Source organism: Ranitomeya variabilis, chromosome 3, assembly GCF_051348905.1.
Source record: "Ranitomeya variabilis isolate aRanVar5 chromosome 3, aRanVar5.hap1, whole genome shotgun sequence".
Classification (NCBI taxonomy): domain Eukaryota; kingdom Metazoa; phylum Chordata; class Amphibia; order Anura; family Dendrobatidae; genus Ranitomeya; species Ranitomeya variabilis.
The window spans coordinates 787,814,592-787,842,388 of NC_135234.1; the positions used below are offsets into that span (position 1 = coordinate 787,814,592).

Sequence of the window (27,797 nt, forward strand, 5' to 3'; positions counted from 1 at the left end):
ACTGTCAACGCTGATGTTTCATCCTCTGCTGAGCACTTTTTGGTGAATAAAGAAGTTTGTTCACAAGTTCGTTGAGCTGGATTTCTCATGTTTTGACTACAGTTATAACACCTTTTGCCAAGGTCTTCAGAATAATAAGGCAGCTCAATTTCATCAGGAAAAATAAAATTAGACTTAGTGGTACATCACTGTCTAGGAACCCTCCATTAAAGCTCCACAGAAGGTCGATTCTCCACCCACATAGTGATGGGAAACACAATGCAGTCAAATACCCTCACCTCACTTTATATCCTCAGTGGGGGGTTTTTTTTTAACCCCTTTACCCCCGAGGATGGTTTGTACTTTAATGACCAGGCCATTTTTTGCAATTCTGACCACTGTCACTTTATGGGCTCATTTCCACTGGCGAGAGACAAATCGGTCCGTAATCTGGACCGAAAAAACGGATGTAACGTATGCGATTGTCATGCGAGTGTCATGCAAGTGCAATAAGAGTGCAATGCGATTTTTAATCGCATCATCCGTATGACATCAGTATGACATCCGTATTGCTGTCCGATTTGTACGCACCAGTGTCCTTTGAAAAGCCGGCAAATCAGCGCCGTGTACAGTAAAATCACACTGACAGGTTAGAATAGAGTAGATATATGCACATAGAATGTGTGTATATACATATATATATGTCAGTGAGACACCTATATATGTATATTTATATTTAATGCAGCGCTAGATAGCATAAAAGCCGCTAATTCAATTGCCGGCTTTTGCTCTCTCCTTCACAAACCCGACAGGATATGAGACATGATTACATACAGTAAACCATCTCATATCCCCTTTTTTTTTGCATATTCCACACTACTAATGTTAGTAGTGTGTATGTGCAAAATTTGGCCGCTGTAGCTGCTCAAATAAAGGGTTAAATGGCGAAAAAAATTGGCGTGGGCTCCCGCGCAATTTTCTCCGCCAGAGTGGTAAAGCCAGTGACTGACGGCAGATATTAATAGCCAGGAGAGGGTCCATGGTTATTGCCCCCCCCCGTGGCTAAAAACATCTGCCCCCAGCCACCCCAGAAAAGGCACATCTGGAAGATGCGCCTATTCTGGCACTTGGCCACTCTCTTCCCACTCCCTGTAGCGGTGGGATATGGGGTAATGAAGGGTTAATGTCACCTTGCTATTGTAAGGTGACATTAAGCCAGATTAATAATCTAGAGGCGTCAATTATGACACCTATCCATTATTAATCCAATTGTCTGAAAGGGTTAAAAAACACACACACACATTATTAAAAAGTATTTAAATGAAAGAAACAAACAGGTTGTTTTAGTATTTTATTGCTCTCTCAATCCATCAGCAACACCCTCGCTTGGCAAAACAATAAACACACAATATACATACCCTCTCTGATGAACTGTCAGGTCCCACGAGGTAATCCATCTGAAGGGGTTAACTAATATTACAGGCAGGAGCTGCGATAAACCACTCGCTCGTGCCTGTAATCCCCGGGTGCTGAAAGGAAAGCAGAGTGATCTATACTTACATTCAGTCGCGGTGATGCACCCCTGCTGGATGTTCTCATGAACTGCAGCCTGGGAACTTTTTCCCACGCTCCAGGTCATATGAGGACATCCACCAGGGGGCGCATCACCGCGACTGAAGGAAATGTAGGTCAATGACCTACATTTCCTTCATTCGCCGGGGAATTACAAGCATGAGCACAGCTGCATTTGCAGGGCTCCTGCTTGTAAATTATTTTAACCCCTTCAGATGGATTACTTCGTGGGACGTGACGGGTCAGCAGAAGGTATGTATATTGTGTGTTTATTGTTTTGCCAAGCGAGAGTCTGCAAATGGATTGAGAGAGCAATAAAATATTAAAACAACCGCTGTGTTTATTTCATTAAAATACTTTTAAATCATGTGTGTGTGTGTTTAACCCTTTCAAACAATTGGATTAATAATGGATAGGTGTCATAATTGACGCCTCTCCATTATTAATCTGGCTTAATGTCACCTTACAATAGCAAGGTGACATTAACCCTTCATTACCCCATATCCCACCGCTACAGGGAGTGGGAAGAGAGTGGCCAAGTGCCAGAATAGGCGCATCTTCCAGATGTGCCTTTTCTGGGGTGGCTGGGGGCAGATGTTTTTAGCCACGGGGGGGCCAATAACCATGGACCCTCTCCTGGCTATTAATATCTGCCGTCAGTCACTGGCTTTACCACTCTGGCGGAGAAAATTGCGCGGGAGCCCACGCCAATTTTTTCCGCCATTTAACCCTTTATTTGAGCAGCTACAGCGGCCAAATTTTGCACATACACACTACTAACATTAGTAGTGTGGAATATGCAAAAAAAAAGGGGATATGAGATGGTTTACTGTATGTAAACCATGTCTCATATCATGTCGGGTTTGTGAAGGAGAGAGCAAAAGCCGGCAATTGAATTAGCGGCTTTTATGCTATCTAGCGCTGCATTAAATATAAATATACATATATAGGTGTCTCACTGACATATACACTCACCGGCCACTTTATTAGGTACACCATGCTAGTAACGGGTTGGACCCCCTTTTGCCTTCAGAACTGCCTCAATTCTTCGTGGCATAGATTCAACAAGGTGCTGGAAGCATTCCTCAGAGATTTTGGTCCATATTGACATGATGGCATCACACAGTTGCCGCAGATTTGTCGGCTGCACATCCCAAAGATGCTCCATACAAGGCAGGATGGATCCATGCTTTCATGTTGTTTACGCCAAATTCTGACCCTACCATCCGAATGTCGCAGCAGAAATCGAGACTCATCAGACCAAGCAACGTTTTTCCAATCTTCTACTGTCCAATTTCGATGAGCTTGTACAAATTGTAGCCTCAGTTTCCTGTTCTTAGCTGAAAGGAGTGGTACCCGGTGTGGTCTTCTGCTGCTGTAGCCCATCTGCCTCAAAGTTCGATGCACTGTGCGTTCAGAGATGCTCTTAGGCCTACCTTGGTTGTAACGGGTGGCGATTTGAGTCACTGTTGCCTTTCTATCAGCTCGAACCAGTCTGCCCATTCTCCTCTGACCTCTGGCATCAACAAGGCATTTCCGCCCACAGAACTGCCGCTCACTGGATTTTTTTTCTTTTTCGGACCATTCTCTGTAAACCCTAGAGATGGTTGTGCGTGAAAATCCCAGTAGATCAGCAGTTTCTGAAATACTCAGACCAGCCCTTCTGGCACCAACAACCATGCCACGTTCAAAGGCACTCAAATCACCTTTCTTCCCCATACTGATGCTCGGTTTGAACTGCAGGAGATTGTCTTGACCATGTCTACATGCCTAAATGCACTGAGTTGCCGCCATGTGATTGGCTGATTAGAAATTAAGTGTTAACAAGAAGTTGGACAGGTGTACCTAATAAAGTGGCCGGTGAGTGTATATATGTATATATACACATTCTATGTGTATATATCTAGTCTATTCTAACCTGTCAGTGTGATTTTACTGTACACCGCGCTGAATTGTTGGCTTTTCAAAGGACACCGGTGCGTAAAAATCGGACAGAACTCGCATGGTGCGAGTGCTGTGCGATTTTTTTCTTGCACCCATTGACTTGCATTGGCGAGTCTCGTCCGAGACTCGCAGCAAATCGCAGCATGCTGCGATTTTTTTCTCAGTCCGATTTCGGCCGAGAAAAAAAATCGCAAATGAAAAGACAACTATTGAATAACATTGGTCCGAGTGCAATCCGATTTTTTATCGGATTGCACTCGTCCGTTTTCCTCGCCAGTGGAAATGAGCCCTATGAGGTAATAACTCTGGAACGCTTCCATGGATCCCGGCGACTGAGAAAGTTTTTTTCATGACATATTGTACTTCATGATAGTTGTAAAATTTCTTCGGTATGACTTGTATTTATTTGTGAAAAAAAAAAAATGGAAATTTGGGGAAAATTTGGAAAATGTAACAATTTTCAAACTTTGAATTTTCATGCCCTTAAATCACAGCAATATGTCATAAAAATACTTAATAAGTAACATTTCCCACATGTCTACTTTACATCAGCTAAATTTCAGAACAATTTTTTTTTCGTTAGGAAGTTATAAGGGTTAAAAGTTGAGCAGCGATTTCTCATTTTTACAACACCATTTTTTTAGGGACCACATCACATTTGAAGTCACTTTGAGGGGTCCACATATTAGAAAATACACAAAAGTGAAACCATTCCAAAAACTGCACCTCTCAAGGTGCTCAAAACCACATTCAAGTTTATTAACCCTTCAGGTACTTCACAGGATTTTTTGAGGAAAAAAAAATTAACATTTAACTTTCATTTTATTTTTACAAGGGTTACAGGAAAAAAATGGACCCCAAAATTTGTTTGTGTAGAAAACCACTGTATTTGGGCGCACGGCAGAGCTCAGAAGGGAAGGAGCGCCATTTGACTTTTTTAATGCAAAATTTGCTGGAACAATTGGCGGACGCCATGTCGCGTCTGGAGGGCCCCTGATGTGCCTAAACAGTAAAAATCCCCCACAAGTAACACCATTTTGGAAACTAGACCCCTCAGGGAATGGATCTAGATTTGTGGTGAGCACAATGAACGCTCAGGTGCTTCACAGAAGTTTATAACATTGAGCCGTAAAAATAATTAAAAAAAAATAAAAAATCAAATTTTACCCACAACTATATTTTCGAAAACAAAATATTGCATTTTCATAAGGGTAACAGGAAAAACTGCACCATACAGTTTGTTGTGCAATTTCTCCTGAGTGTGCCGATATCCCATATGTGGGGGAATACTAGTTCTGAGGCACAGTGCAAAGCGCAAAAGTGAAGAGGAGCCATATTGGAGTTCAGATTTTGCTGGAATGTTGGAATGGTCAATTGGCAGAGCCCCTAAGGTGCCAATATAGCAGAACCCCCCCATGAGGGACCCCATTTTACAAACTACACCTCTCAGTGAATTCATCTAGGGGTGCAGTGATCATATTGACACCATGGGTGTGTCACATCATTTTATACTATTAGGCAGTGAAGACAAAATAACTACATTTTTTACCACCAAAATTTAGCCCCAGATTTTACATTTTCACACAAGAATTGGTTAAAAAGGACACCAAAATTTGTCTCACAATTTCTACTGAACGTGGCCATACCCCATATGTGGCTGTAGAGTACCACTTAGCCATATGGAGAGACTCGGGAGGAATGGAGCTCTATTTGCCTCCTGGAGCGCAGATTTTCCTAGAACAGTTTGTGGACTCCATATACAGAGCCCCTAATGGCTAGAAGAGCAGAATTCCCCATTAAGGAAACTATACCCCTTGGGGAATTTATCCACAGGTGTAGTGACAATTTTGACTCCATGGGTATTTTCCAGAAACAAGCAGCAATGAATGTTGCCGAGTGAAAATTGCAAACTGCTGTTGTAGTGACCATTATGGTGTAGTAACCAGTTTACGTTGCAGTCACCAGTACGTTATGCCCAGCCAGTGGTTCTGGGAGACACGCACCCGTAAGTTAAGCGGGCTCTCATCACTACAGAAATGCCAAACGTGGACGCAATATGTGGTTAAGGTAAGCTGTGGGGCTCAGAAGGGAGGGGGCATTTGGATTTGGGAACGGAGAATGTGCCGAATTTCTTTTGGCAGGTGAGGAGCCATTTCGCTTTTCCAGAGCCTTTGTGCTACCAGTAACGTGGCAGCCCCCTATATTTCCATGACCAGATGAGAGACCTGTGTGGGAACTTGCTTTTTTTGTGGATTGAGTTGAAGCTTTTATTGGCAACATTGAGTGTCACGCCCTGGGGTCTGTGATCCTAGACCTGGCCGTCCAGCCAAACTGAGCAATCGTGGGAGAAGAGCCTTGGTGACAGGTAAAGAAGAACCCCAAGATCACTGTGTCTGAGCTCCAGAGATGCAGTAGGGAGATGGGAGAAAGTTGCACAAAGTCAAGTATCACTGCAGCCTCCACCAGTCGGGCCTTTATGGCAGAGTGGCCCAATGGAAGCCTCTCCTCAGTGCAAGACATATGAAAAACCGAATAGAGTTACCTAAAAACACATGAAGGACTCCCAGACTATGAGAAAATAGAATTAGACTTACCGGTAATTCGGTTTCTAGGAACCTTCCACGACAACATAGGAGGTTGTCTCCATGCCCTAATGGGGGATAGGAAGCACAAAGAGGTTAAAAGACCCTCCCATCTCCTACTTGAGAGTGACTTATAATGAATCCTATAGCACCAGTTACTTTAAAGTTCCAAGAATTAACCAAGAAACATAGGGAGGGAAATTAACGCTGTTGTGGAAGGTTCCTAGAAACCGAATTACCGGTAAGTCTAATTCTATTTTCGCTAGTCACCTACCACAACAGCATAGGAGGAATACCAACCTATTCTGTACTTAGGGTGGGAACAACGGCCTGGTGAACCAACCTATAATGTTTTGTAAAGGTGTGGATGGACAACCACTGTACACTCTCCCCACACTGTATATACACACACTGTACACTCTCCCCACACTGTATATACACACACACTGTACACTCTCCACACTGTATATACACACACTGTACAGTCTCCACACTGTATATACACACACACACACTGTACACTCTCCACACTGTATATACACACACTGTACACTCTCCCCACACTGTATATACACACACTGTACAGTCTCCACACTGTATACACACACACTGTACACTCTCCACACTGTATACACACACTGTACACTCTCCACACTGTATATACACACACACTGTACACTCTCCACACTGTATATACACACACACACTGTACACTCTCCACACTGTATATACACACTGTACACTCTCCCCACACTGTATATACACACACTGTACAGTCTCCACACTGTATACACACACACTGTACACTCTCCACACTGTATACACACACTGTACACTCTCCACACTGTATACACACACTGTACACTCTCCACACTGTATACACACACACTGTACACTCTCCCCACACTGTATATACACACACACACTGTACACTCTCCCCACACTGTATATACACACACTGTACACTCTCCCCACACTGTATATACACACACTGTACACTCTCCCCACACTGTATATACACACACTGTACACTCTCCCGACACTGTATATACACACACTGTACACTCTCCCCACACTGTATATACACACACTGTACACTCTCCCCACACTGTATATACACACACTGTACACTCTCCCGACACTGTATATACACACACTGTACACTCTCCACACTGTATATACACACTGTACACTCTCCATACTGTACACTCTCCACACTGTATATACACACACTGTACACTCTCCATACTGTATACACACACACTGTACACTCTCCCCACACTGTATACACACACACTGTACACTCTCCACACTGTACACACACACTGTACACTCTCCCCACACTGTATATACACACACTGTACACTCTCCACACTGTATATACACACTGTACACTCTCCCCACACTGTATATACACACACACTGTACACTCTCTCCACACTGTATATACACACACTGTACACTCTCCCCACACTGTATATACACACACTGTACACTCTCCCCACACTGTATATACACACACTGTACACTCTCCCCACACTGTATATACACACACTGTACACTCTCCATACTGTACACTCTCCACACTGTATATACACACACTGTACACTCTCCACACTGTATATACACTGTACACTCACCCCACACCCCGTATACTCAGCTAACACTGTATATACACTGTGTACTCCCCCCACATCCCATATACTCCGCTCACACTGTATATATACTGTACAGTCACCCCACACCCCATATACTCCGCTCACACTGTATACACACTGTACACTAACCCCACACCCCGTATATCCCGATCACACTGTATATACACTGTACACTCACCCCACACCCCATATATTCCGCTCACACTGTACACTCACCCCATACACCCCGTATACTCCGCTCACTGTATATACACTGTGTACTCCCCCCCCACATCCCATATATTCCGCTCACACTGTATATACACTGTACACTCACCCCGTATACTCCGCTCACACTGTATATACACTGTACACTCACCCCGTATACTCCGCTCACACTGTATATACACTGTGTACTCCCCCCACACCCCATATATTCCGCTCACACTGTATATACACTGTATACTCACCCCACACCCCGTATACTCCGCTCACACTGTACACTCACCCCACACCCGGTATACTCTGCTCACACTGTATATACACTGTACACTCACCCCACACCCCGTATACTCCGCTCACACGGTATATACACTGTGTACTCACCCCACACCCCGTATACTCCGCTCACACTGTACACTCACCCCACACCCCGTATACTCTGCTCACACTGTATATACACTGTACACTCACCCCACACCCCGTATACTCCGCTCACACGGTATATACACTGTGTACTCCCCCCACATCCCATATACTCCGCTCACACTCTATATACACTGTACACTCACCCCACACCCCATATACTCCGCTCACACTGTATATACACTGTGTACTCCCCCCCCCACATCCCATATACTCCGCTCACACTGTATATACACTGTACACTCACCCCACACCGCGTATACTCCGCTCACACTGTATATACACTGTGTACTCCCCCCCTCACATCCCACATACTCCGCTCACACTGTATATACACTGTGTACTCCCCCCCACATCCCATATACTCCGCTCACACTGTATATACACTGTGTACTCCCCCCACATCCCATATACTCCGCTCACACTGTATATACACTGTGTACTCCCCCCACATCCCATATACTCCGCTCACACTGTATACTCACCCCCCACATCCCATATACTCCGCTCACACTGTATATACACTGTGTACTCCCCCCCCCACATCCCATATACTCCGCTCACACTGTATATACACTGTACACTCACCCCACACCACGCATACTCCGATCACACTGTATATACACTGTGTACTCCCCCCCTCACATCCCATATACTCCGCTCACACTGTATATACACTGTACACTCACCCCACACCCCGTATACTCCGATCACACTGTATATACACTGTGTACTCCCCCCACATCCCATATACTCCGCTCACACTGTATATACACTGTACACTCACCCCACACCCCGTATACTCCGCTCACACTGTATATACACTGTGTACTCCCCCCCCACATCCCATATACTCCGCTCACACTGTATATACACTGTGTACTCCCCCCCCACATCCCATATACTCCACTCACACTGTATATACACTGTACACTCACCCCACACCCCGTATACTCCGATCACACTGTATATACACTGTGTACTCCCCCCACATCCCATATACTCCGCTCACACTGTATATACACTGTACACTCACCCCACACCCCGTATACTCCGATCACACTGTATATACACTGTGTACTCCCCCCCCACATCCCATATACTCCGCTCACACTGTATATACACTGTACACTCACCCCACACCCCGTATACTCTGCTCACACTGTATTTACACTGTGTACTCCCCCCACATCCCATATACTCCGCTCACACTGTATATACACTGTACACTCACCCCACACCCCGTATACTCCACTCACACTGTATATACACTGTGTACTCCCCCCCTCACATCCCATATACTCCGCTCACTGTGTATACACTGTGTACTCCCCCCCCACATCCCATATACTCCGCTCACACTGTATATACACTGTGTACTCCCCCCCATCCCATATACTCCGCTCACACTGTATATACACTGTGTACTCACCCCACACCCCGTATACTCCGCTCACACTGTATATACACTGTGTACTCCCCCCACATCCCATATACTCCGCTCACACTGTATATACACTGTGTACTCCCCCCACATCCCATATACTCCGCTCACACTGTATATACACTGTGTACTCCCCCCACATCCCATATACTCCGCTCACACTGTATATACACTGTACACTCACCCCCCCACATCCCATATACTCCGCTCACACTGTATATACACTGTGTACTCCCCCCCACATCCCATATACTCCGCTCACACTGTATATACACTGTGTACTCCCCCCCCATCCCATATACTCCGCTCACACTGTATATACACTGTGTACTCACCCCAAACCCCGTATACTCCGCTCACACTGTATATACACTGTGTACTCCCCCCCACATCCCATATACTCCGCTCACACTGTATATACACTGTACACTCACCCCACACCCCGTATACTCCGCTCACACTGTATATACACTGTGTACTCCCCCCCCCACATCCCATATACTCCGCTCACACTGTATATACACTGTGTACTCCCCCCCACAACCCATATACTCTGCTCACACTGTATATACACTGTACACTCACCCCACACACCGTATACTCCGATCACACTGTATATACACTGTGTACTCCCCCCCCCACATCCCATATACTCTGCTCACACTGTATATACACTGTACACTCACCCCACACCCCGTATACTCTGCTCACGTGTATATACACTGTACACTCACCCCACATCCCATATATTCCGCTCACTGTATATACACTGTACACTCACCCCACACCCCGTATACTCCGCTCACACTGTATATACACTGTGTACTCCCCCCCCCACATCCCATATACCTCCGCTCACACTGTATATACACTGTACACTCACCCCACATCCCATATACTCGGCTCACACTGTATATACACTGTACACTCACACCCCGTATACTCCGCTCACACTGTATATACACTGTGTACTCCCCCCACACCCCGTATACTCCGATCACACTGTATATACACTGTGTACTCCCCCCACATCCCATATACTCCGCTCACACTGTATATACACTGTACACTCACACCCCGTATACTCCGCTCACACTGTATATACACTGTGTACTCCCCCCACATCCCATATACTCCGCTCACACTGTATATACACTGTGTACTCCCCCCACATCCCATATACTCCGCTCACACTGTATATACACTGTACACTCACCCCCCCCACATCCCATATACTCCGCTCACACTGTATATACACTGTACACTCACCCCACACCCCGTATACTCAGCTCACAGTGTATATACACTGTGTACTCCCCCCCCACATCCCATATACTCCGCTCACACTGTATACACTGTACACTCACCCCACACCCCGTATACTCCGCTCACTGTATATACACTGTGTACTCCCCCCCCACATCCCATAGATTCCGCTCACACTGTATATACACTGTACACTCACCCCGTATACTCCGCTCACACTGTATATACACTGTACACTCACCCCGTATACTCCGCTCACACTGTATATACACTGTGTACTCCCCCCACATCCCATATACTCCGCTCACACTGTATATACACTGTACACTCACCCCACACCCCGTATACTCCGATCACACTGTATATACACTGTGTACTCCCCCCCCACATCCCATATACTCCGCTCACACTGTATATACACTGTACACTCACCCCACACCCCGTATACTCCGCTCACACTGTATTTACACTGTGTACTCCCCCCACATCCCATATACTCCGCTCACACTGTATATACACTGTACACTCACCCCACACCCCGTATACTCCACTCACACTGTATATACACTGTGTACTCCCCCCCTCACATCCCATATACTCCGCTCACTGTATATACACTGTGTACTCCCCCCCCACATCCTATATACTCCGCTCACACTGTATATACACTGTGTACTCCCCCCCATCCCATATACTCCGCTCACACTGTATATACACTGTGTACTCACCCCACACCCCGTATACTCCGCTCACACTGTATATACACTGTGTACTCCCCCCACATCCCATATACTCCGCTCACACTGTATATACACTGTGTACTCCCCCCACATCCCATATACTCCGCTCACACTGTATATACACTGTGTACTCCCCCCCACATCCCATATACTCCGCTCACACTGTATATACACTGTGTACTCCCCCCCATCCCATATACTCCGCTCACACTGTATATACACTGTGTACTCACCCCACACCCCGTATACTCCGCTCACACTGTATATACACTGTGTACTCCCCCCCACATCCCATATACTCCGCTCACACTGTATATACACTGTACACTCACCCCACACCCCGTATACTCCGCTCACACTGTATATACACTGTGTACTCCCCCCCCCACATCCCATATACTCCGCTCACACTGTATATACACTGTGTACTCCCCCCCACATCCCATATACTCTGCTCACACTGTATATACACTGTACACTCACCCCACACCCCGTATACTCCGATCACACTGTATATACACTGTGTACTCCCCCCCCCACATCCCATATACTCTGCTCACACTGTATATACACTGTACACTCACCCCACACCCCGTATACTCCGCTCACGTGTATATACACTGTACACTCACCCCACATCCCATATATTCCGCTCACTGTATATACACTGTACACTCACCCCACACCCCGTATACTCCGCTCACTGTATATACACTGTGTACTCCCCCCCCCCACATCCCATATACCTCCGCTCACACTGTATATACACTGTACACTCACCCCACATCCCATATACTCGGCTCACACTGTATATACACTGTACACTCACACCCCGTATACTCCGCTCACACTGTATATACATTGTGTACTCCCCCCACACCCCGTATACTCCGATCACACTGTATATACACTGTGTACTCCCCCCACATCCCATATACTCCGCTCACACTGTATATACACTGTACACTCACACCCCGTATACTCCGCTCACACTGTATATACACTGTGTACTCCCCCCACATCCCATATACTCCGCTCACACTGTATATACACTGTGTACTCCCCCCACATCCCATATACTCCGCTCACACTGTATATACACTGTGTACTCCCCCCACATCCCATATACTCTGCTCACACTGTATATACACTGTACACTCACCCCACACCCCGTATACTCAGCTCACAGTGTATATACACTGTGTACTCCCCCCACATCCCATATACTCCGCTCACTGTATATACACTGTGTACTCCCCCCCCACATCCCATAGATTCCGCTCACACTGTATATACACTGTACACTCACCCCGTATACTCCGCTCACACTGTATATACACTGTACACTCACCCCGTATACTCCGCTCACACTGTATATACACTGTGTACTCCCCCCACACCCCATATATTCCGCTCACACTGTATATACACTGTATACTCACCCCACACCCCGTATACTCCGCTCACACTGTACACTCACCCCACACCCCGTATACTCTGCTCACACTGTATATACACTGTACACTCACCCCACACCCCGTATACTCCGCTCACACGGTATATACACTGTGTACTCACCCCACACCCCGTATACTCCGCTCACACTGTACACTCACCCCACACCCCGTATACTCTGCTCACACTGTATATACACTGTACACTCACCCCACACCCTGTATACTCCGCTCACACGGTATATACACGGTGTACTCCCCCCCCCACATCCCATATACTCCGCTCACACTCTATATACACTGTACACTCACCCCACACCCCATATACTCCGCTCACACTGTATATACACTGTGTACTCCCCCCCACATCCCATATACTCCGCTCACACTGTATATACACTGTACACTCACCCCACACCGCGTATACTCCGCTCACACTGTATATACACTGTGTACTCCCCCCCCTCACATCCCACATACTCCGCTCACACTGTATATACACTGTGTACTCCCTCCCACATCCCATATACTCCGCTCACACTGTATATACACTGTGTACTCCCCCCACATCCCATATACTCCGCTCACACTGTATATACACTGTGTACTCCCCCCACATCCCATATACTCCGCTCACACTGTATACTCACCCCCCACATCCCATATACTCCGCTCACACTGTATATACACTGTGTACTCCCCCCCCATATCCCATATACTCCGCTCACACTGTATATACACTGTACACTCACCCCACACCCCGCATACTCCGATCACACTGTATATACACTGTGTACTCCCCCCACATCCCATATACTCCGCTCACACTGTATATACACTGTACACTCACCCCACACCCCGTATACTCCGATCACACTGTATATACACTGTGTACTCCCCCCACATCCCATATACTCTGCTCACACTGTATATACACTGTGTACTCACCCCACACCCCGTATACTCCGATCACACTGTATATACACTGTGTACTCCCCCCACATCCCATATACTCCGCTCACACTGTATATACACTGTACACTCACCCCACACCCCGTATACTCCGCTCACACTGTATTTACACTGTGTACTCCCCCCACATCCCATATACTCCGCTCACACTGTATATACACTGTACACTCACCCCACACCCCGTATACTCCGCTCACACTGTATATAAACTGTGTACTCCCCCCCTCACATCCCATATACTCCGCTCACTGTATATACACTGTGTACTCCCCCCCCACATCCCATATACTCCGCTCACACTGTATATACACTGTGTACTCCCCCCCATCCCATATACTCCGCTCACACTGTATATACACTGTGTACTCACCCCACACCCCGTATACTCCGCTCACACTGTATATACACTGTGTACTCCCCCCACATCCCATATACTCCGCTCACACTGTATATACACTGTGTACTCCCCCCACATCCCATATACTCCGCTCACACTGTATATACACTGTACACTCACCCCCCCACATCCCATATACTCCGCTCACACTGTATATACACTGTGTACTCCCCCCCACATCCCATATACTCCGCTCACACTGTATATACACTGTGTACTCCCCCCCCATCCCATATACTCCGCTCACACTGTATATACACTGTGTACTCACCCCACACCCCGTATACTCCGCTCACACTGTATATACACTGTACACTCACCCCACACCCCGTATACTCCGCTCACACTGTATATACACTGTGTACTCCCCCCCACATCCCATATACTCTGCTCACACTGTATATACACTGTACACTCACCCCACACCCCGAATACTCCGATCACACTGTATATACACTGTGTACTCCCCCCCCCACATCCCATATACTCTGTTCACACTGTATATACACTGTACACTCACCCCACACCCCGTATACTCCGCTCACGTGTATATACACTGTACACTCACCCCACATCCCATATATTCCGCTCACACTGTATATACACTGTACACTCACCCAACACCCCGTATACTCCGCTCACACTGTATATACACTGTGTACTCCCCCCCCCCCACATCCCATATACCTCCGCTCACACTGTATATACACTGTACACTCACCCCACATCCCATATACTCGGCTCACACTGTATATACACTGTACACTCACACCCCGTATACTCCGCTCACACTGTATATACACTGTGTACTCCCCCCACACCTCGTATACTCCGATCACACTGTATATACACTGTGTACTCCCCCCACATCCCATATACTCCGCTCACACTGTATATACACTGTACACTCACACCCCGTATACTCCGCTCACACTGTATATACACTGTGTACTCCCCCCACATCCCATATACTCCGCTCACACTGTATATACACTGTGTACTCACCCCCCCCACATCCCATATACTCCGCTCACACTGTATATACACTGTACACTCACCCCCCCCACATCCCATATACTCCGCTCACACTGTATATACACTGTACACTCACCCCACACCCCGTAGACTCCGCTCACACTGTATATACACTGTGTACTCCCCCCACATCCCATATACTCCGCTCACACTGTATATACACTGTGTACTCCCCCCACATCCCATATACTCCGCTCACACTGTATATACACTGTGTACTCCCCCCACATCCCATATACTCCGCTCACACTGTATATACACTGTGTACTCACCCCACATCCCATATACTCCGCTCACACTGTATATACACTGTGTACTCCCCCCACATCCCACATACTCCGCTCACACTGTATATACACTGTGTACTCACCCCACACCCCGTATACTCCGCTCACACTGTATATACGCTGTACACTCCCCCCACACCCCGTATACTCCGCTCACACTGTATATACACTGTGTACTCACCCCACACCCCGTATACTCCGATCACTCTGTATATACACTGTGTACTCCCCCCACATCCCACATACTCCGCTCACACTGTATATACACTGTGTACTCACCCCACACCCCGTATACTCCGATCACACTGTATATACACTGTGTACTCCCCCCCCACATCCCATATACTCCGCTCACACTGTATATACACTGTGTACTCACCCCACACCCCGTATACTCCGCTCACACTGTATATACACTGTACACTCCCCCCACATCCCATATACTCCGCTCACACTGTATATACACTGTACACTCCCCCCACACCCCGTATACTCCGATCACACTGTATATACACTGTACACTCCCCCCACACCCCGTATACTCCGCTCACACTGTATATACACTGTGTACTCACCCCACACCCCGTATACTCCGCTCACACTGTATATACACTGTGTACTCACCCCACACCCCGTATACTCCGATCACACTGTATATACACTGTGTACTCCCCCCACATCCCACATACTCCGCTCACACTGTATATACACTGTGTACTCACCCCACACCCCGTATACTCCGATCACACTGTATATACACTGTGTACTCACCCCACATCCCATATACTCCGCTCACACTGTATATACACTGTGTACTCACCCCACACCCCGTATACTCCGCTCACACTGTATATACACTGTACACTCCCCCCACACCCCGTATACTCCGATCACACTGTATATACACTGTACACTCCCCCCACACCCCGTATACTCCGATCACACTGTATATACACTGTGTACTCACCCCACATCCCATATACTCCGATCACACTGTATATACACTGTGTACTCCCCCCACATTTCATATACTCCGCTCACACTGTATATACACTGTGTACTCCCCCCACACCCCGTATACTCCGCTCACACTGTATATACACTGTGTACTCCCCCCACATCCCATATACTCTGCTCACACTGTATATACACTGTGTACTCCCCCCACATCCCATATACTCCGCTCACACTGTATATACACTGTGTACTCACCCCACACCCCGTATACTCCGCTCACACTGTATATACACTGTGTACTCACCCCACACCCCGTATACTCCGCTCACACTGTATATACACTGTGTACTCCCCCCACATCCCATATACTCTGCTCACACTGTATATACACTGTACACTCCCCCCACACCCCGTATACTCCGCTCACACTGTATATACACTGTGTACTCACCCCACACCCCGTATACTCCGATCACACTGTATATACACTGTGTACTCACCCCACATCCCATATACTCCGATCACACTGTATATACACTGTGTACTCCCCCCACATCCCATATACTCCGCTCACACTGTATATACACTGTGTACTCACCCCACACCCCGTATACTCCGATCACACTGTATATACACTGTGTACTCCCCCCACATCCCATATACTCTGCTCACACTGTATATACACTGTGTACTCCCCCCACATCCCATATACTCCGCTCACACTGTATATACACTGTACACTCACCCCACACCCCGTATACTCCGATCACACTGTATATACACTGTGTACTCACCCCACACCCCGTATACTCCGCTCACACTGTATATACACTGTACACTCCCCCCACATCCCATATACTCTGCTCACACTGTATATACACTGTACACTCACCCCACACCCCGTATACTCCGCTCACACTGTATATACACTGTGTACTCCCCCCCCCACATCCCATATACTCCGCTCACACTGTATATACACTGTACACTCACCCCACACCCCGTATACTCCGCTCACACTGTATATACACTGTGTACTCACCCCACACCCCGTATACTCCGCTCACACTGTATATACACTGTGTACTCACCCCACACCCCGTATACTCCGCTCACACTGTATATACACTGTGTACTCCCCCCACATCCCATATACTCTGCTCACACTGTATATACACTGTGTACTCCCCCCACATCCCATATACTCTGCTCACACTGTATATACACTGTACACTCACCCCACACCCCGTATACTCCGCTCACACTGTATATACACTGTGTACTCCCCCCACATCCCATATACTCTGCTCACACTGTATATACACTGTACACTCACCCCACACCCCGTACACTCCGATCACACTGTATATACACTGTGTACTCCCCCCACATCCCATATACTCTGCTCACACTGTATATACACTGTGTACTCCCCCCACATCCCATATACTCTGCTCACACTGTATATACACTGTGTACTCCCCCCACATCCCATATACTCCGCTCACACTGTATATACACTGTGTACTCCCCCCACACCCCGTATTCTCCGCTCACACTGTATATACACTGTGTACTCCCCCCCCACACCCCGTATACTCTGCTCACACTGTATATACACTGTACACTCACCCCACACCCCATATACTCTGCTCACACTGTATATACACTGTACACTCACCCCACACCCCGTATACTCCGATCACACTGTATATACACTGTGTACTCCCCCCACACCCCGTATATTCCGCTCACACTGTATATACACTGTGTACTCCCCCCACATCCCGTATACTCCGCTCACACTGTATACACTGTACACTCACACCCCGTATACTCCGCTCACACTGTATATACACTGTACACTCACCCCACACCCCGTATACTCTGCTCACACTGTATATACACTGTACACTCACCCCACATCCCGTATACTCCGCTCACACTGTATACACTGTACACTCACACCCCGTATACTCCGCTCACACTGTATATACACTGTACACTCACCCCACACCCCGTATACTCTGCTCACACTGTATATACACTGTGTACTCCCCCCACATCCCATATACTCCGCTCACACTGTATATACACTGTGTACTCCCCCCACACCCCGTATATTCCGCTCACACTGTATATACACTGTGTACTCCCCCCACATCCCGTATACTCCGCTCACACTGTATATACACTGTACACTCACACCCCGTATACTCCGCTCACACTGTATATACACTGTACACTCACCCCACACCCCGTATACTCTGCTCACACTGTATATACACTGTACACTCACCCCACATCCCGTATACTCCGCTCACACTGTATACACTGTACACTCACACCCCGTATACTCCGCTCACACTGTATATACACTGTACACTCACCCCACACCCCGTATACTCTGCTCACACTGTATATACACTGTGTACTCCCCCCACATCCCATATACTCCGCTCACACTGTATACACTGTACACTCACACCCCGTATACTCCGCTCACACTGTATATACACTGTACACTCACCCCACACCCCGTATACTCTGCTCACACTGTATATACACTGTACACTCACCCCACACCCCGTATACTCCGATCACACTGTATATACACTGTGTACTCCCCCCACATCCCATATACTCCGCTCACACTGTATATACACTGTGTACTCACCCCACATCCCATATACTCCGCTCACACTGTATATACACTGTGTACTCCCCCCACATCCCACATACTCCGCTCACACTGTATATACACTGTGTACTCACCCCACACCCCGTATACTCCGCTCACACTGTATATACACTGTACACTCACCCCACACCCCGTATACTCCGCTCACGTGTATATACACTGTACACTCACCCCACATCCCATATATTCCGCTCACTGTATATACACTGTACACTCACCCCACACCCCGTATACTCCGCTCACTGTATATACACTGTGTACTCCCCCCCCCCCCACATCCCATATACCTCCGCTCACACTGTATATACACTGTACACTCACCCCACATCCCATATACTCGGCTCACACTGTATATACACTGTACACTCACACCCCGTATACTCCGCTCACACTGTATATACATTGTGTACTCCCCCCACACCCCGTATACTCCGATCACACTGTATATACACTGTGTACTCCCCCCACATCCCATATACTCCGCTCACACTGTATATACACTGTACACTCACACCCCGTATACTCCGCTCACACTGTATATACACTGTGTACTCCCCCCACATCCCATATACTCCGCTCACACTGTATATACACTGTGTACTCCCCCCACATCCCATATACTCCGCTCACACTGTATATACACTGTACACTCACCCCCCCACATCCCATATACTCCGCTCACACTGTATATACACTGTACACTCACCCCACACCCCGTATACTCAGCTCACAGTGTATATACACTGTGTACTCCCCCCACATCCCATATACTCCGCTCACTGTATATACACTGTGTACTCCCCCCCCACATCCCATAGATTCCGCTCACACTGTATATACACTGTACACTCACCCCGTATACTCCGCTCACACTGTATATACACTGTACACTCACCCCGTATACTCCGCTCACACTGTATATACACTGTGTACTCCCCCCACACCCCATATATTCCGCTCACACTGTATATACACTGTATACTCACCCCACACCCCGTATACTCCGCTCACACTGTACACTCACCCCACACCCCGTATACTCTGCTCACACTGTATATACACTGTACACTCACCCCACACCCCGTATACTCCGCTCACACGGTATATACACTGTGTACTCACCCCACACCCCGTATACTCCGCTCACACTGTACACTCACCCCACACCCCGTATACTCTGCTCACACTGTATATACACTGTACACTCACCCCACACCCTGTATACTCCGCTCACACGGTATATACACGGTGTACTCCCCCCCCCGCATCCCATATACTCCGCTCACACTCTATATACACTGTACACTCACCCCACACCCCATATACTCCGCTCACACTGTATATACACTGTGTACTCCCCCCCACATCCCATATACTCCGCTCACACTGTATATACACTGTACACTCACCCCACACCGCGTATACTCCGCTCACACTGTATATACACTGTGTACTCCCCCCCCTCACATCCCACATACTCCGCTCACACTGTATATACACTGTGTACTCCCTCCCACATCCCATATACTCCGCTCACACTGTATATACACTGTGTACTCCCCCCACATCCCATATACTCCGCTCACACTGTATATACACTGTGTACTCCCCCCACATCCCATATACTCCGCTCACACTGTATACTCACCCCCCACATCCCATATACTCCGCTCACACTGTATATACACTGTGTACTCCCCCCCCATATCCCATATACTCCGCTCACACTGTATATACACTGTACACTCACCCCACACCCCGCATACTCCGATCACACTGTATATACACTGTGTACTCCCCCCACATCCCATATACTCCGCTCACACTGTATATACACTGTACACTCACCCCACACCCCGTATACTCCGATCACACTGTATATACACTGTGTACTCCCCCCCCACATCCCATATACTCCGCTCACACTGTATATACACTGTACACTCACCCCACACCCCGTATACTCCGCTCACACTGTATTTACACTGTGTACTCCCCCCACATCCCATATACTCCGCTCACACTGTATATACACTGTACACTCACCCCACACCCCGTATACTCCGCTCACACTGTATATAAACTGTGTACTCCCCCCCTCACATCCCATATACTCCGCTCACTGTATATACACTGTGTACTCCCCCCCCACATCCCATATACTCCGCTCACACTGTATATACACTGTGTACTCCCCCCCATCCCATATACTCCGCTCACACTGTATATACACTGTGTACTCACCCCACACCCCGTATACTCCGCTCACACTGTATATACACTGTGTACTCCCCCCACATCCCATATACTCCGCTCACACTGTATATACACTGTGTACTCCCCCCACATCCCATATACTCCGCTCACACTGTATATACACTGTACACTCACCCCCCCACATCCCATATACTCCGCTCACACTGTATATACACTGTGTACTCCCCCCCACATCCCATATACTCCGCTCACACTGTATATACACTGTGTACTCCCCCCCCATCCCATATACTCCGCTCACACTGTATATACACTGTGTACTCACCCCACACCCCGTATACTCCGCTCACACTGTATATACACTGTACACTCACCCCACACCCCGTATACTCCGCTCACACTGTATATACACTGTGTACTCCCCCCCACATCCCATATACTCTGCTCACACTGTATATACACTGTACACTCACCCCACACCCCGTATACTCCGATCACACTGTATATACACTGTGTACTCCCCCCCCCACATCCCATATACTCTGTTCACACTGTATATACACTGTACACTCACCCCACACCCCGTATACTCCGCTCACGTGTATATACACTGTACACTCACCCCACATCCCATATATTCCGCTCACACTGTATATACACTGTACACTCACCCCACACCCCGTATACTCCGCTCACACTGTATATACACTGTGTACTCCCCCCCCCCCACATCCCATATACCTCCGCTCACACTGTATATACACTGTACACTCACCCCACATCCCATATACTCGGCTCACACTGTATATACACTGTACACTCACACCCCGTATACTCCGCTCACACTGTATATACACTGTGTACTCCCCCCACACCTCGTATACTCCGATCACACTGTATATACACTGTGTACTCCCCCCACATCCCATATACTCCGCTCACACTGTATATACACTGTACACTCACACCCCGTATACTCCGCTCACACTGTATATACACTGTGTACTCCCCCCACATCCCATATACTCCGCTCACACTGTATATACACTGTGTACTCACCCCCCCCACATCCCATATACTCCGCTCACACTGTATATACACTGTACACTCACCCCCCCCACATCCCATATACTCCGCTCACACTGTATATACACTGTACACTCACCCCACACCCCGTAGACTCCGCTCACACTGTATATACACTGTGTACTCCCCCCACATCCCATATACTCCGCTCACACTGTATATACACTGTGTACTCCCCCCACATCCCATATACTCCGCTCACACTGTATATACACTGTGTACTCCCCCCACATCCCATATACTCCGCTCACACTGTATATACACTGTGTACTCACCCCACATCCCATATACTCCGCTCACACTGTATATACACTGTGTACTCCCCCCACATCCCACATACTCCGCTCACACTGTATATACACTGTGTACTCACCCCACACCCCGTATACTCCGCTCACACTGTATATACGCTGTACACTCCCCCCACACCCCGTATACTCCGCTCACACTGTATATACACTGTGTACTCACCCCACACCCCGTATACTCCGATCACTCTGTATATACACTGTGTACTCCCCCCACATCCCACATACTCCGCTCACACTGTATATACACTGTGTACTCACCCCACACCCCGTATACTCCGATCACACTGTATATACACTGTGTACTCCCCCCCCACATCCCATATACTCCGCTCACACTGTATATACACTGTGTACTCACCCCACACCCCGTATACTCCGCTCACACTGTATATACACTGTACACTCCCCCCACATCCCATATACTCCGCTCACACTGTATATACACTGTACACTCCCCCCACACCCCGTATACTCCGATCACACTGTATATACACTGTACACTCCCCCCACACCCCGTATACTCCGCTCACACTGTATATACACTGTGTACTCACCCCACACCCCGTATACTCCGCTCACACTGTATATACACTGTGTACTCACCCCACACCCCGTATACTCCGATCACACTGTATATACACTGTGTACTCCCCCCACATCCCACATACTCCGCTCACACTGTATATACACTGTGTACTCACCCCACACCCCGTATACTCCGATCACACTGTATATACACTGTGTACTCACCCCACATCCCATATACTCCGCTCACACTGTATATACACTGTGTACTCACCCCACACCCCGTATACTCCGCTCACACTGTATATACACTGTACACTCCCCCCACACCCCGTATACTCCGATCACACTGTATATACACTGTACACTCCCCCCACACCCCGTATACTCCGATCACACTGTATATACACTGTGTACTCACCCCACATCCCATATACTCCGATCACACTGTATATACACTGTGTACTCCCCCCACATTTCATATACTCCGCTCACACTGTATATACACTGTGTACTCCCCCCACACCCCGTATACTCCGCTCACACTGTATATACACTGTGTACTCCCCCCACATCCCATATACTCTGCTCACACTGTATATACACTGTGTACTCCCCCCACATCCCATATACTCCGCTCACACTGTATATACACTGTGTACTCACCCCACACCCCGTATACTCCGCTCACACTGTATATACACTGTGTACTCACCCCACACCCCGTATACTCCGCTCACACTGTATATACACTGTGTACTCCCCCCACATCCCATATACTCTGCTCACACTGTATATACACTGTACACTCCCCCCACACCCCGTATACTCCGCTCACACTGTATATACACTGTGTACTCACCCCACACCCCGTATACTCCGATCACACTGTATATACACTGTGTACTCACCCCACATCCCATATACTCCGATCACACTGTATATACACTGTGTACTCCCCCCACATCCCATATACTCCGCTCACACTGTATATACACTGTGTACTCACCCCACACCCCGTATACTCCGATCACACTGTATATACACTGTGTACTCCCCCCACATCCCATATACTCTGCTCACACTGTATATACACTGTGTACTCCCCCCACATCCCATATACTCCGCTCACACTGTATATACACTGTACACTCACCCCACACCCCGTATACTCCGATCACACTGTATATACACTGTGTACTCACCCCACACCCCGTATACTCCGCTCACACTGTATATACACTGTACACTCCCCCCACATCCCATATACTCTGCTCACACTGTATATACACTGTACACTCACCCCACACCCCGTATACTCCGCTCACACTGTATATACACTGTGTACTCCCCCCCCCACATCCCATATACTCCGCTCACACTGTATATACACTGTACACTCACCCCACACCCCGTATACTCCGCTCACACTGTATATACACTGTGTACTCACCCCACACCCCGTATACTCCGCTCACACTGTATATACACTGTGTACTCACCCCACACCCCGTATACTCCGCTCACACTGTATATACACTGTGTACTCCCCCCACATCCCATATACTCTGCTCACACTGTATATACACTGTGTACTCCCCCCACATCCCATATACTCTGCTCACACTGTATATACACTGTACACTCACCCCACACCCCGTATACTCCGCTCACACTGTATATACACTGTGTACTCCCCCCACATCCCATATACTCTGCTCACACTGTATATACACTGTACACTCACCCCACACCCCGTACACTCCGATCACACTGTATATACACTGTGTACTCCCCCCACATCCCATATACTCTGCTCACACTGTATATACACTGTGTACTCCCCCCACATCCCATATACTCTGCTCACACTGTATATACACTGTGTACTCCCCCCACATCCCATATACTCCGCTCACACTGTATATACACTGTGTACTCCCCCCACACCCCGTATTCTCCGCTCACACTGTATATACACTGTGTACTCCCCCCCCACACCCCGTATACTCTGCTCACACTGTATATACACTGTACACTCACCCCACACCCCATATACTCTGCTCACACTGTATATACACTGTACACTCACCCCACACCCCGTATACTCCGATCACACTGTATATACACTGTGTACTCCCCCCACACCCCGTATATTCCGCTCACACTGTATATACACTGTGTACTCCCCCCACATCCCGTATACTCCGCTCACACTGTATACACTGTACACTCACACCCCGTATACTCCGCTCACACTGTATATACACTGTACACTCACCCCACACCCCGTATACTCTGCTCACACTGTATATACACTGTACACTCACCCCACATCCCGTATACTCCGCTCACACTGTATACACTGTACACTCACACCCCGTATACTCCGCTCACACTGTATATACACTGTACACTCACCCCACACCCCGTATACTCTGCTCACACTGTATATACACTGTGTACTCCCCCCACATCCCATATACTCCGCTCACACTGTATATACACTGTGTACTCCCCCCACACCCCGTATATTCCGCTCACACTGTATATACACTGTGTACTCCCCCCACATCCCGTATACTCCGCTCACACTGTATATACACTGTACACTCACACCCCGTATACTCCGCTCACACTGTATATACACTGTACACTCACCCCACACCCCGTATACTCTGCTCACACTGTATATACACTGTACACTCACCCCACATCCCGTATACTCCGCTCACACTGTATACACTGTACACTCACACCCCGTATACTCCGCTCACACTGTATATACACTGTACACTCACCCCACACCCCGTATACTCTGCTCACACTGTATATACACTGTGTACTCCCCCCACATCCCATATACTCCGCTCACACTGTATACACTGTACACTCACACCCCGTATACTCCGCTCACACTGTATATACACTGTACACTCACCCCACACCCCGTATACTCTGCTCACACTGTATATACACTGTACACTCACCCCACACCCCGTATACTCCGATCACACTGTATATACACTGTGTACTCCCCCCACATCCCATATACTCCGCTCACACTGTATATACACTGTGTACTCACCCCACATCCCATATACTCCGCTCACACTGTATATACACTGTGTACTCCCCCCACATCCCACATACTCCGCTCACACTGTATATACACTGTGTACTCACCCCACACCCCGTATACTCCGCTCACACTGTATATACGCTGTACACTCCCCCCACACCCCGTATACTCCGCTCACACTGTATATACACTGTGTACTCACCCCACACCCCGTATACTCCGATCACTCTGTATATACACTGTGTACTCCCCCCACATCCCACATACTCCGCTCACACTGTATATACACTGTGTACTCACCCCACACCCCGTATACTCCGATCACACTGTATATACACTGTGTACTCCCCCCCCACATCCCATATACTCCGCTCACACTGTATATACACTGTGTACTCACCCCACACCCCGTATACTCCGCTCACACTGTATATACACTGTACACTCCCCCCACACCCCGTATACTCCGCTCACACTGTATATACACTGTGTACTCACCCCACACCCCGTATACTCCGCTCACACTGTATATACACTGTGTACTCACCCCACACCCCGTATACTCCGATCACACTGTATATACACTGTGTACTCCCCCCACATCCCACATACTCCGCTCACACTGTATATACACTGTGTACTCACCCCACACCCCGTATACTCCGATCACACTGTATATACACTGTGTACTCACCCCACATCCCATATACTCCGCTCACACTGTATATACACTGTGTACTCACCCCACACCCCGTATACTCCGCTCACACTGTATATACACTGTACACTCCCCCCACACCCCGTATACTCCGATCACACTGTATATACACTGTACACTCCCCCCACACCCCGTATACTCCAATCACACTGTATATACACTGTGTACTCACCCCACATCCCATATACTCCGATCACACTGTATATACACTGTGTACTCCCCCCACATTTCATATACTCCGCTCAC

General features: G+C 48.0%; 1 protein-coding gene across 1 annotated transcript in view; it reads right to left on the bottom strand.

Moving 5' to 3' along the window:
• LOC143817865 (oocyte zinc finger protein XlCOF8.4-like) overlaps positions 1 to 27,797 on the bottom strand; it is a 251,108-nt gene that overhangs the window by 220,057 nt on the left and 3,254 nt on the right. The window contains exon 2 of the mRNA XM_077299328.1: positions 6,090 to 6,145. The gene's annotated coding sequence lies outside the window, so the exon portion shown is untranslated. The remainder of the gene's footprint in view (positions 1 to 6,089; positions 6,146 to 27,797) is intronic.